Consider the following 13,494-nt stretch of genomic DNA (forward strand, 5'->3'; position numbering starts at 1 on the left):
GCGTACTGGGCGCTGCTGATGCGTAATCCGGCGCCAGGACCTATGGTGACCCCAGACGTCACAAGACTGCCAGTAGAGGCTTCCTTGGCCAAATCGGGCGCATTGTTGAGAGATGAGCCCGTGGTGAAGTGGTTCTGGAGTATTGAGCTACTGATGGGTGGACAGATCGGGCACCGGGTTTTCAGGTGACCGCAGACGTCAGAGGGTTGCTCGAGGAGGCGTCCATGGCCAAGATCCTGGGCATAGGCAAGAAGGCAAGCCCCCACAAGCACAACAACAACCGCCGGATGCGGCCCGGCCCGACCCCGATACGCAGAGGGTTTTGGAATCTTTTTAAAAGAAACAGAACTGACGACCAGTGAGGACCCTCGACAGACCCAGGCCGGATAATGAATTCGGAATGAATGCTTTGCTGCATTACTGCCGAGTGACGCCGAGTGAGAGAAGGCCCTGCTCAGGCCATCTGCATTTGCATGCAAAGATCCTTTCTTGTGTTTAACCGTGAACGCGTATGGTTGCAAACTTAGGCTTCAACGTAGTAATCTACCGTTTTTGTTCGACATTTGTTGAAGCCATGTGAGCGGCCTATGATCTGTAATAAAAATGAATTCTGAACCTGACAAGTAACATGAGAGCTTCTCTAGAGCCCACACTAGGCACGCGCATTCTTTTTCTATGGTACTGTAGGCTTGTTCGCGAGCGCTCAACTTTCGACTCACGTACAAAATCGGATGTTCGTGTCCGTGCTCGTTTTCCTGGCTTAGTACTACACCCACCCCTTTTTCGCTGGCGTCACATTGCACAAGAAAGGGCCCCGAGTAGTCCGGGCTTGCGAGGATTGGCTTTTCTGCAAGTGCAGCTTTCAAAGAAGCAAATGCAGTCTGTTTGGCTTCGTCCCATTCTACCCGAGTAGGGGCGTCTTTCTTTAGTGCGTCTGTAAGTGAGCTAGCAACCTCCGAGAAGCCCTTGATGTAGTGTTGGTAATAACCTACCATTCCTAGAAATGTGCGGATTTCAGTTTTCAGAACAGAACTGTGGGGTATCTTGATGCCACACTTGTTAAGGAACGTGGTGGTCAACTCGCTCGTAAAGACGCTGCCAAGATCCGACTGGATTCCACTCGGGAAACCAACGCGGGAAAAGATGTAGAGGAGTGCATGCACTACGTCTGTTGACGTCTGGGCACGCAATGGCACTGCCTCAGGAAATTTAGTTGCAGGGCACACCATGGTCAAGAGATATTTAAACCCCGACTTTGTCACTAGCAAGGGCCCGACGATGTCTACCACGACTCGGCGGAACGGCTCCGTAATAATCGGTACGATGGCCATGGGCGCCTTACGTTTCTCGTTCGGTCTACCTGTGCGCTGACAAACGCCACAACTACGAACAAACTGTTCCACATCTTTAAAGCAGCCGGGCCAGTAATACTGGCATAGCAACCTTGCTTTTGTTTTGTTAATGCCGAGATGACCGGACCAGCCTGCCCGATGGGAAAGCTCCAGAATGTTCTCGCGGTACTTAAGAGGAACCACAAGTTGGTCAACGCTTGTACCTTTCTTTCCGTGAAACAAACGGTACATTATGCCACTCCTTTCATAGAATGAGCCGCTGCCTGTTTCTTGCTTAAAAACGCTTTCACGGCATTTTGCGAGAGTTGAATCTTTCTTTTGTTCCTCGATCAACGTGTCCTTATCAACGGAAGACAACGCCTGAAAATCGCGGCTCGTGGGGGGGATACAACGGGTTTCAAGTTCGCTTTCTTCGTCGACGGATTCCTGCGAGCCTAAACTTGGGCCGCCGTTGTTATCGGCCAGACCGTGATGCTGGTCCGCAGCGCTGCGAGTGATAGTGCGTGGGAGAAGCTGCGGTTGAGTTTCAGCTTTTTTCGCCATCGACCTAGTAACAATCATAACAGGGTTCATGTCGAGCGTGACTCCAGACTTCAGCAGCTCTTTTGCCGTTCTGTTTGATAACAAATATGGACACCTTGGCAATACATCGTCAGAGACGGCTGCTTCGGTCTCAATTTCACCGAACGAACCTTTCAAAGTTACTTTGGCTACTGGTAGGCTCAACGTACTTTTTTCCAAGGCCTGCCGTAAGCACACGCTACCCCCCGTGAAATCTCCCGCCTTTACGAAGGACGAGTGCACCACGTCATACGTTGCACCTGTGTCGCGCAATACTTTACATTCCTTTCCGTTAACTTCCATGTCGTGAAGGTACGGACGCAGTAGGTCTTCGTTTGGCTCGTGAACGAACTGGACCGGGGACACTCTCGGAACCCGGCATCCCGCGGCCACGTGTCCGGATTTCTGGCAGTTAAAGCAGACAATTTGTTTCGGCGCCTCAAACGACTTGTGCCGTGAATTGAAGGATTCCTTTAGTTCATTCTCATCTTTCTTCTCTGGCTTACGAAATGATCTCGGCTGTCCTGTGGAGACACCTGCTACCCATCCGTTTTTTCCGGAATTATCAGAACGGTGTTTAGCGCAGTAGTCATCGGCATACTCCGCTGCCTTTCGTGCAGTTTTCACGTCTGACCTGTCGAGCACCCATTCCTTCAATTTGGTTGGAAGCGTGGAATAGAACTGCTCTAGGCAAAATTCCTCAAACATTTTCATCTTGTCATCAAACGCGTCGGCGCCTTTCAGCCAGTTTTCCAAAAAGCTTGCTAGCTTGTATGCAAACTCCGAGTAGCTTTCGTCTGGCTGTTTAGTTGTTTCTCTAAACTTTAACCGAAAAGCTTCAGGCGACAAGTTATACTTTGCTAACAACGCTCCTTTTACGTCCGCGTAAACCTCCGCTTCTTCGGGGCTCATCCTGGCTAAAATATTGGCGGCTTCCCCCGGTAACAAACTCAGAAGTCTCTGTGGCCAGGAGGACAGCTCAAAGCCCATTCTTGTACAAGTGCGCTCAAAGTTTGTCAAAAACAACCCCAATTCACTACCGATGGAAAAAGGCTGAAGAAAACCTCTCATGTCATAGTTGACAGGACTCTGTTCTGCCCTTTTTGCCAGTGTTTGTTTTAGTTGTTCCAGTTGACACTGCTTAAGTTCCTCCTCTCTTTCTCTGGCTCGGCGTTTCTTTTGGATTTCATCCACTGCTTCAGCAATTTCATCGTCTTTGGCCTTGCAAGCTAAAATTTTGCTCACAATTTCGGGCTTCCGAATAGCTTTGCTACATTCCACACCGAGCTCTTCTGCTACGGCTAACAAATCTACTTTTAGCAAGCTATTCAGATCCATGGCTGCCCGCAACTGTAACGAAAGTCCCCTCTAGTCGCCTTTCCTATTTCCTGCTTATGCCAAGAAATTATAACGCTCGGCGTACCAGAGTACAAGACCAAAAGCCTCACCGACTGCTGCCGCAGAACCTCCGGGAATCCGCCATCTTACCGCTGCCACCAGCTGTTACGTTTTGGCCGAGCAGGGCTCCGAGCCGAGACAGGAACACTACGCCGAACGAAGAACGACGTTACTTTATTCCGGCATAGCTGCTGCCGGTTGATACAACAAGCCACTACGGCGTGGCTGCGCTGGCCTTTTAACCAGCCTCGCCTTCACAAAGGGAGAGGGAAACACAACCCTCCTCACGAGCAGAACCATGCGCGACGGTACCTTATCTCACAGAAAGGCTCGCCGAGCTTCGGCACTTGGTGTAGGCAGACGCATGCGCGTGAGCGCAACACCCTTTTCCCTGCAGATCTTGCAGACTTGGAGCGTCGCTCTAAATGGGTAGCAACGGAGTTCACCTCCGTAGTAGTACACAAATCGTGGTAGATGGGGACAAATAAAGGTAAGCGCTGCACTTTGAGTGGCACCGATCACTCTGGCTGTAAGGATTTCCACGCCTTGTGTTCTCACTCTGAGGTGGGCCATGACGGTTTCAGTGGTTGTGTGCAACGGTATTCCATGTACCACTCCTCTGAGGGCGCCTTCTCTTTGGGCGGTGTATGCGCACACTGCGTGATTTCTGCCACTAAGCGTTAAGGTGTGGATGTGTCTTGCTTTTTCGGCGACCTCTTCATACTGGGTCGATAGGATGGCTATGTTGGATGCCGGGTTGATTCTTAGTATGAATTTGCCATCCGTGAACTGGTTATGGCACGCGTCGATGATCGCTCGTGCAAGTGTATGAGTGAGCACGTTTCTTAATGGCAGACCTTGGTTTGGACGAATGAATATTTTGTAGTCATTTTTCGGAAGCGGCGGAGGTCTAGCGACTCTCCGCGTTGTTGATGTCTTAGTGGTAGTTTCAGGGTCTTGGGGCTTCACACTACCGCGTCGCCTCTCCAAGGCTTCTTGCTTGCGTTGCTTTTGTGTTCGCACGGATTGCCAATTGAGATCTTCTCTCACGGTGCTATGGTACAGAGTTTCTTGGCTCACCGGTTCGGTAGTCTGGTCCATGCGTTCTTCTTCGTGTCCTCCGGAAGTTGTATGGAGGGGGTCAACCATCGTAGTCGCTTCGTTCACCATGGTTAGGACAAGTGCTGTGGCGGGAATCCCCGTCGGCGAAGCGAGCGGCTGCCACCGCCGGTTAGGGTTAGCGGCTAACCCGTGGTGACGAAACTTCCAAGAATCCTCCTGGGGCCCTCGGTGGTCGGATTTCCACGGGGGTGGCGTCGATGCGGTCCTTATAACGTTAGGAAGCTGGTGAAAGCGTTTCGTGTCGTTTTCTGTTGAAAACACCATCAAAAACTCACGAAACTACGGAGCCCGACGCGAGCCGGTGTCGACACTGTGGTCTTCTTCTTTCTCTCAAAAAGCGGAAACTAGCTGAAGCAGGCATGGACACCGTTCATAGGCCACATAGCAACCGTCCTCTCCACGCGCCTCCAACATCAGCAAGAGAACTGTGACTCATGAACCCAGGACCATATGGACTGCATTTTTTCTATACTCTGAATAATCACCCCTATCTTCAGCTGGAATGGCAATCGCTTCCAACTATTTAGTACCAGCTACTGTGCAAATGCTTGACACTCTTGAGACACGAATGGCTGAACTTAGGGCGAAACAAGATGTGAAACTAACCGAAGTGGTAAACAGGCTCCTTACTGCCACAAAAACGGCGATAAATGTATGTTTGCAATCGAATTTATTCTAGGAGAGGTAACCCAATAAAAATTTTAGCAATCAGGATAAATCATCGGCTCGTGTATATCTTTTGCTACACCTACCGCTTATTCGACCAGGGTGTCTACCAACCGGGAAAACTGGGAAAACCGGGAATTCTCGGGGAATTTGAACAGTCTGGAAAAACTCAGGGAAAACTCAGGGAATTTGTGCTTCGATCAGGGAAAATTAGCTGTAACTTTATTGAAAGGGAACGAAAGTCGTGTTGATGCTGGCTCCAGTAACAGAGGAATCGCAACGAATCGTCATTGACGCCGTGTCATCGGCACGATGTATTGCCAGAGTAGTTAACGACCGATTTTCTAGACGCCCGATTTTTCGGACATGCCCGATAATTTGCATGGTTTTGCAGCACCACCACGTACTCCAAATAGTCAATGTATATTGCCCTGACTGCAGGTCTGAAATGACATTAATCAAAGCCGCCACCACCGCTATTTTGATTATCTCGCCGCCTCGAACCAGCACTCTCACAGGCAGATCCGCTGGCAGCCGTAACCACCACCGCGGCAACGTTAATCCTAGCTGCTTCTATGTTCGCTATTAAGCTTCTTGCCGTGCGGTGCCGTGTTTTTCATTGAAAGAATTCGCCGCTATCACCAATGGCACCGACTCCGCCTTTGTAATCCTCGCGATTGGCTTTGAAGCTCGCAGAGCACAGCGTGTTGCGTAAAGCCAGTCTCCGAGTTTTAGCTTTGCCTCAGTACAGTAGTGTTAGGCGGGGAAGCATAACAAGCGTGGGAAGGGGGCAATTCTCACGGGACACAGTATGTATTCCTTAATTACACATGCGTGCACCCCGTCTCCTGTCCTAATACAAGCCCTGATATGCCTAATAAGCGTACTGGCAGACCTTCAGAGCTTTTTCAGACGTGCCTGTGGTAATTTTAGCCCTTAAAGGCAGGTAAAGACATGCATTAATTTTTTTCAGACTGCCCGTTTGTTTTTTCAATTTTTTTAGCGGCCCCTCGGAAGTCCGAAAAATCAAATGTTGACTGTACAACTGACCAAGAGGATGCTTCAGACGATCCATGTGGTGAAAGCGTGGTAGAAGGAGAATGAGAACAGAAAGGACCGACGCACTGAGGAATTACCGGGAAAGGAAGGGTGCCGCCGCCTTTTTGAAGGAGCTTGAGCTAAAAAAAAACTAAGTGATGGCTGACGCTGAGACACAGGTGTCCCTCATCCAAACCAAAATAAATTGTTTAAGCAGTGAAACCCAACACTCAGATGTTGTGTACGGGCTGAGAGTATGTCAGGACAGTTGAGGTCGACTTCCCAGCTGCTTGTGACAAAGTTCAGGACCTCATACAGATGAGCTTGCTATCAGTTGATAGAAATAGCTGATATTATTAAATATTTACTTATGTATGCATCTCCTTTTCATTCGTATTTGAAAATGCGCGACTCGATTTGGAATGGGCTTTACCATTTCTTTCGCTGCGCATTTTACTAACACCTTCCTTCTGTTTTCTTTTCAAATAAAATAGATATTACTCCTTACTATTCAAACTGGATTAAGTCATTTTTTTGCTTCAACATGCTTACTAGAGAGTGACAGCATCGGGCAACATGGTGTCAGCCTGTCTTGACGTAAAACAAAGTTCTGGCGCATTCAGGAAATTGCGCGAAGGTGCTCAGGGAAAACCTGGAAAACTCAGGGTCTTTGGAAATGTCAACTTGGTAGACACCCTGTCGACTAATACACCCTGAACTGGAAAAATTCCGAACCTGGTTGTGAAAATGCAGGAGCCAAGCGGGAAGAAAGCTCCTGACACAATGCATTGCATTACAAAATCAGGAGCTCGTTGTAATCATCCTGTAAAACAGGAACGTCACTGCCACCATTGGGGGCTACATCACGAATGCTGGCAGCCATGTCCCTACCACGATACCGATGCTGGTCAGAAATTAATGAACGTCAAGTCAAGTAGATGCATGAAACAGAAAATATCCTCAAATGGAATGTAGATTTGAGCAAATTGGTGTGGCAGACTTCTGGACAAACAAAAAGTGCTCAACAGGTGCCGAATAATAATCCCATGGGACAGGACGTGCGCATGTGTTTTTGGTCCACGCCTGGTATTCCACATTTACTTATCCTGCAAAAAGGGGTCCCCGCTTCTAATATACCATCCACCCACGACATTTGATAAAAAACACAACACATCGACTCTCGAAAACACATCAACACATCACATCACACATCACATCACATCATCACATCACAACAACACATCGTCACAACAACACATCAACACAACACATCATCACAACAACACATCATCACATCACAACACATCAACACATCGAAAACGGTTGTTCGGGTTGCAACAAACTACGAGAAGATTGCACACCATGATAGATAAGTGCCATGTCTTTGACGCCCGAGTGTGCGCGGGCAAATGATTTAAAAAAAAAAAAGCCTTTAATCTTGCCTTGATTTGCTTTGACGCCCGAGGGTGCGCGGGTATATAAACATGAAGTATGTGTTCCGAAATAAAATAGTTGCGAGTGTGCAGCGAGTGTCGTTTTTTCCTGTTTCTCTTCACTGTGTCCGTGTCTGTGCGCTGCTTCACCAGCAAGGTATTATGAACATCGACTCTGTGTTGCCATCCTGAGCAGTGGCGGATCCATAGGTGGGCTCTGGCGGGGCACTTCCACCGAGACTGACAGCACCACCTACCTAACTCGAATTAAATGAGATACGTGCATTGTTCTGACTGGTGGGGCACGTTCGCGGGCGACAGTACTTCTGAAGAAAAATGTTTGCGCCACATTTTGTGCACCGCCTTTGAGAACACGCACAGGCCACTTACCATAAATACTGGCAAACAGCTATGGCGAGTGCTTTGGAGCCACCTAAAATTGCAGAAGCGGCTCATACTATATATCACCGCAGGAGCGAACACACAAATACCCTCAAAAAGCAGAACAGAGCCAGTAAAGAAAGGAGAACAGACTCCGCATTGGCCTAACGATTAAATTTGTAGGTTCACGAAGCGCGTGCCATCTGCGACAAGAAGTAGGGTCACTGCTAGGACATTGCGGAATGTCAGCACCACCAACTTCCTTTCACCTATGAGCTTGACTCGACCATGCGTTTATAACTACGGCCCGCAACTTCCGGGAGTTAGGATAGGCCAGTAGCGCTTATATTATTTCTGGGATACAGGAAGTACCGAAGCTCAAGACTCAAGTCCCCCCAAGAAAGGACCTTAGCTGGAGACCCTACCAGTTGGACCTAACGTGGAGCCTCACCACGGCGCTTGGCCGGGAACGTTGATCGTGACGGAGTAACCAGACTAGACTGCCCTACCTGTTTGGTGCTTTCAGAACGAGTTGACTCCGGCTACATAAGAGCACGTGTTATAACTGCATTTTTCGTACCGCATATTCTTGATGAGTTGCCTTAGCCTTTTTTATTGTGAAACATTCTTTGCCTGATTCTTGGCACTTTCCGGTACGTGGGTTCCTTTCTCACCTCGCTGTAATGAAAAGATAAGAATGTTTGACCGACGGTGGGATCGAACCTCGGCCGTCGCGCACAGCGTTCCGGTGTTCTATTAGGCTATGATCACATGCACGCTTCTCTGATTCCAAAGCCAGTCCGCTCTTTGAAACGCTCGGCGCGTACGCCCCATGCTACTTCTCCTTCTTTTCTTGTGACAGCTCACGCTCTGAGGTGCCGATTTTCACTACACTATGTCCGGGAGCGGCCCACTTTCCTCAGTTTCTATCTCGTAGCACGCTACGTAGAAATTGTGAAACGTGGTACTGATTTCATGATCCCGCAAGTTAATAATCCTTTGTCATTTCTTCGCTGGTTAGACATGTAATCATCGTTTTGCGGGCACCACATGACACATGACACCACTTGACACCACATGACACTTACGATTGCATAACACGTCGTTGCTGATGACGTCACAACCTGTGTTTCTCTCGCTTAAATGGACACTAAAGGCAAATGTTAATTGAAACTGAAGGGACAGATAAGTGGCCGAGACCCTCTAAGGCGTCAATGATATCCCGAATAGACTCTCAATAATCGAGAAATCGATGTAAATGCAGGGCACGATCACAGATTTGCCCGGGAAATTCAAGTACTTGATCGATGACGATGGCAGTCCTCATTTGAATACTGTCACTACTACTGAACCACTCTTTATAAAAGCATCATTGTGCTGCATTATAAAAGGAAAGAAAATTCCGCTTGTCCAGTTATATTTCATTTGTAAAAAAAAAGAACTTACTGACATCACCTATGACAGTGACACGGGTGTTTGACAGGTTGCGTTTTTGCTCGACGCAGCGCCACCCGCGCATTCGCGTTTCAATAGTTTCGCTATCGCGTAGTACTGCGCTGGTTTCGCTGGCTCGCGCAGCTCGCACATACTACAAGTAGCAGAAAATCGACGTGCATAGGATGTCGCGGGATTCCCGAACGGTGCATGCCACTCGACCAAAAACAACTGCAGCGGCGAATCCCCCGATCTGTCTTGGTTCGGTTTTTCCATGGCCGCACGTTTGCGTTATTGGCAAAAGACCGCAGCGCCATCTGTCGCGCGCCGTTTCATTCACCCTCTAGTGATAACGTATGTGACGTCACCACTCCGCGTTTGAGTGTCGGAAGATTTCAATTGTGATAAAGGTATTCAGACCCTCCAGATGCAATTTTCTCGTAAACTATGTCTTTTCTTGGCACGAAGCAAGTGCAACGAGGTTTCTATGAACCGTATTTAAACTGTCCACGTCGACTTACTAGTTGGCTTTACTGTCCCTTTCTCTTCAGTACCTATCTGAAAACCAACAATTGCCATGTAAGCTTGCATGGAATGGCCGAGGAAGAAATCATGCCGTAGTCGCCATGCGATTGTATTCAACGTGGTCGTCATCTTTGCTGCTGTTGTCACAGGCTCGTGTGCTTACGACCCATCACACCACTGCTCAATTCACAGAAATTCGTTGGTCCGCCTGATCTCGCTTTGCGGTACCCCAAACAGTACTAACTAGTTAGGTACCCGCAAAATCCTTCGCATGACATTGATACCCACCGTTCGTCGGATCCGCACACTTCTTCCCTTGTTTATTTGCTGTGTACTGTTGGCATGAAGCAGGAGTTTAAGCCTTGTTATGCATGTTTTTTGTAGCTTTTTTCTTAGTTTTTCATTGATGATAATGCATTTCATGTTTTGTGGCGCAAGGGCCAAGTATGGCCAAAGAACTTCAGGATATTTTTAATGAGTTGGCAATGTAGCGATGAATTACAAGAGGTAGACGTGACGTGACGAGGCACCTTAAAACAAACAGTCGCTGTAACTTGTGTGCAGTGAACTGCAATTTAATGACTAGCAAATATTTGTGAGCAACACTACTGCCTTAGCCCTCAAAACCCAAGGGCCTGGAGGGAAGTGCTATAGAAAACGATACTGTAGCAGAAGTATACTCCGGCGATAGGATTTCTCGGGCTAATAAAATGTAACATAACATTACCCAAGGGAGACGCCCGCCAAGGGGCCGAGGAGTATAGTCGCAGCTTACATGCGTTTCTGCTTTTCTCGCTATATCGTGTGTAGCATTGCCTGGAAACAGGGAGAATTTGGCAACTTCGGATTCTTAAAGTTGCAGGTCATTGTTTGACACCGACCAAGAACCAGTAAGACTTTTACTCGAACAACGGAACTCTGAAAATTCTGTGATCGTGCCCTCGAAGATACCCCTAACGCTGGGGCACCTGCGGCAGAAACGGGACTCCAGGGGCTTGCGTCTGCAGGTCCACGGTGCACGCGCAAACCGCTAGCGCACTGCATCACGTAGAAGCAGATTCGCAGGAGAAGCTTTTCTGAAAACACAGATGGCGAACCTTCTGCATGAAGAGCTGAGAGCGGCCTAAATGGAGGCGACAGAGGCTAACTTCTATGCGAGACTACAATGGACATACGACGTGAGTGGCGCAAAAACGGCGGGTAAAGCCCACATCGAGTGGCTACAAGCTGGTCGTGAAAGCAGATCAGCAAAAGAAGACAATAAATCCGCCGAGGAAAGAGCAACAGAAGTCCTGAAGTAAGACGTCAAACTTCAAGCACAACAACCACTTGTACAGCGCCAACACATACCGAGGATATGACCCTTCCCTACTGACGACTTCAAATTCGTCTTCCGCCCTCAAGCAAGATTCAACCTCTCATAGCGCACACTCATAGCCTTGACACATGCCTTCGGAATATCCAGTGGTTTGGGCCTGCAGGAATTTCACGATAATGTTCGAGTGCAAGTGTAGAAACTAGAGAATTCGATCACCATGAGCACAGCAAGCATAGAACGAGCTTCGAAACTGCAGGATATCAACACGATTCAACTCGGCGCAACCATCTACCAAGCAAATCTCCACATTCAACATCCAGATGGTGTGTGCCGCGGAGCGATATACGGCCTCGAACCCAGTACAACCCAGCACCGGCATTCGAGTGGACTCAAGGTACACGGTTCATGGCTTGCGCATGCTATGATCTCCAACAGCCATGGTTGCAAGCCCTACCGTAAGTCTGTCCGATAATGCAGAGTCTGCGGCGCCATCGGGCACCGACAGGATATCTGTCTCATCCGAGAGCGAACTTCTGCTACACATGCGGCGCGATGGGGTCACAGAAGCACACGGCTGTCACCCAAAGTGCAAGACTTGCAGCGGCGATCACGAAACGGCAGGCAAAGAATGTAAAAGAAAACTTCGCCCAACAACCCCCCCCCCCCCCCTATCAAGTAAGACAGCAGCTGGGCAATGATCGTGCCTGCGAGCATCGCTGGAGCTCGAGCACCGCCGAAGTTGGTTACCGCTTCGGAGAGCTCACCGGCGTCGGAGCCTCGGCGGAGACCTGACCGAAGTTACATTCACTCTGTTTTAAGATAAAGCTCTACATCCCACACTCGGTCATGGTCTTGGTCCGCTAAGCGAATCACTTACGCCAACGCGGTGAACGGAAGCCGCGGCTCGAATATCCCAAGCGAGTAGTTGGAGTGAGCCAGCGACTATGCGGACACTCGAACATAAAGTACAGTATCTACAGAGGACGATACAAGAACGACCGGCAGCCGAGTGCAATACGCCAGAACTAGAGGATAGAGTAGCGAAGAGAGTACAAAAAGGAATATTAAAACAGGTAGAAGCCACAATGATGAAGCGGGTAGGACAAACGGCTGCAAGCATGACCATTCTCAGCCTCTATGAACGACGCCTCCAAGTCTTCGAGGAAACCCTCACCACGAAAGTTCTCACATCGGCAGATAGAACCATGCGCACAATGGTAACTAAAGTGATGGAAAGTTAGTGCCACTAGCCTGCACCGTCGCCTCCTTCAATGCCAAACTGGATGGCTTCATGGCACAACAACCCAACTTCATGACCTATGCTTACAAGGATATTGTGATTCACGAACACATGGCGGAGCAGTTTGCAACCAAACGCAAAGGACGAAAAACTGTATGAGTGGAATACGCGGAGCATTCTCGCTCGACAAAAACAAACAACATAACCCAGGCGGAAGAAAATTACCAATCACGGCGGCTACATAACTTTGACAGCCCTAGCCACTTCCCACTCTCGAATCTAGCACTGGAATTGCAGATTCTATAGACCCCGCTCGGCCAACCTGCAAGAATATATCAGAACAAGCAATCGAAACATAATCGCCTTACAGGAAACAAACAGCGAAAAAATCAAATTCCGGGCTACAACAATATGGAACACACCGCCCGCACCACAATTTTCATCAAGAAGACACTAACCGCACAGCCTCACAGAAGTGAAGACACTGAAATACAGCACACCATAGTGGAGGTGCTTCCTGCTAGCAAGACTGAACAGAGCCTATATGTCGCCAACTTCTATTGCGCGCCGTAGGAGCAGCTATCTCACTATGACAACATCGTCCAGGACCTTCGCGATAGCGGTAATGGCAACCGGTTCGTTGTAGTGTGGGATCTTAACGTCACACACGTGGCCTGGGGCTACCACAACATAACCAAGAAAGGGGCACGGGTTCACGACGCCACACACCAACATGGTCTGACGCTGTGGAATGACCTGTTCCAACCCATCCGAGTGGGCAACAGCCTGTCGACGGACGTCAAAACTGATCTCAGGTTAACTCGAGACGTACGGGAGGTCACGTGGACCCAACTCCCGGAAACGTTAGTGAGTGATCAGCAGTCTCAACGCTCGCCCAAGACAAGAAAGGTGCGACTCATGGGCTGGAGCGCTTACAGGAATGAACTTGACAAGGAATCGGACATAGGAGACATTGAAGCTTGGCTAAACGAAATCGTAGGTATGGCTGATGGCCACACCAGGACG

This window comes from Dermacentor albipictus, chromosome 1, assembly GCF_038994185.2.
Source record: "Dermacentor albipictus isolate Rhodes 1998 colony chromosome 1, USDA_Dalb.pri_finalv2, whole genome shotgun sequence".
NCBI classification, from domain to species: Eukaryota; Metazoa; Arthropoda; class Arachnida; order Ixodida; family Ixodidae; genus Dermacentor; species Dermacentor albipictus.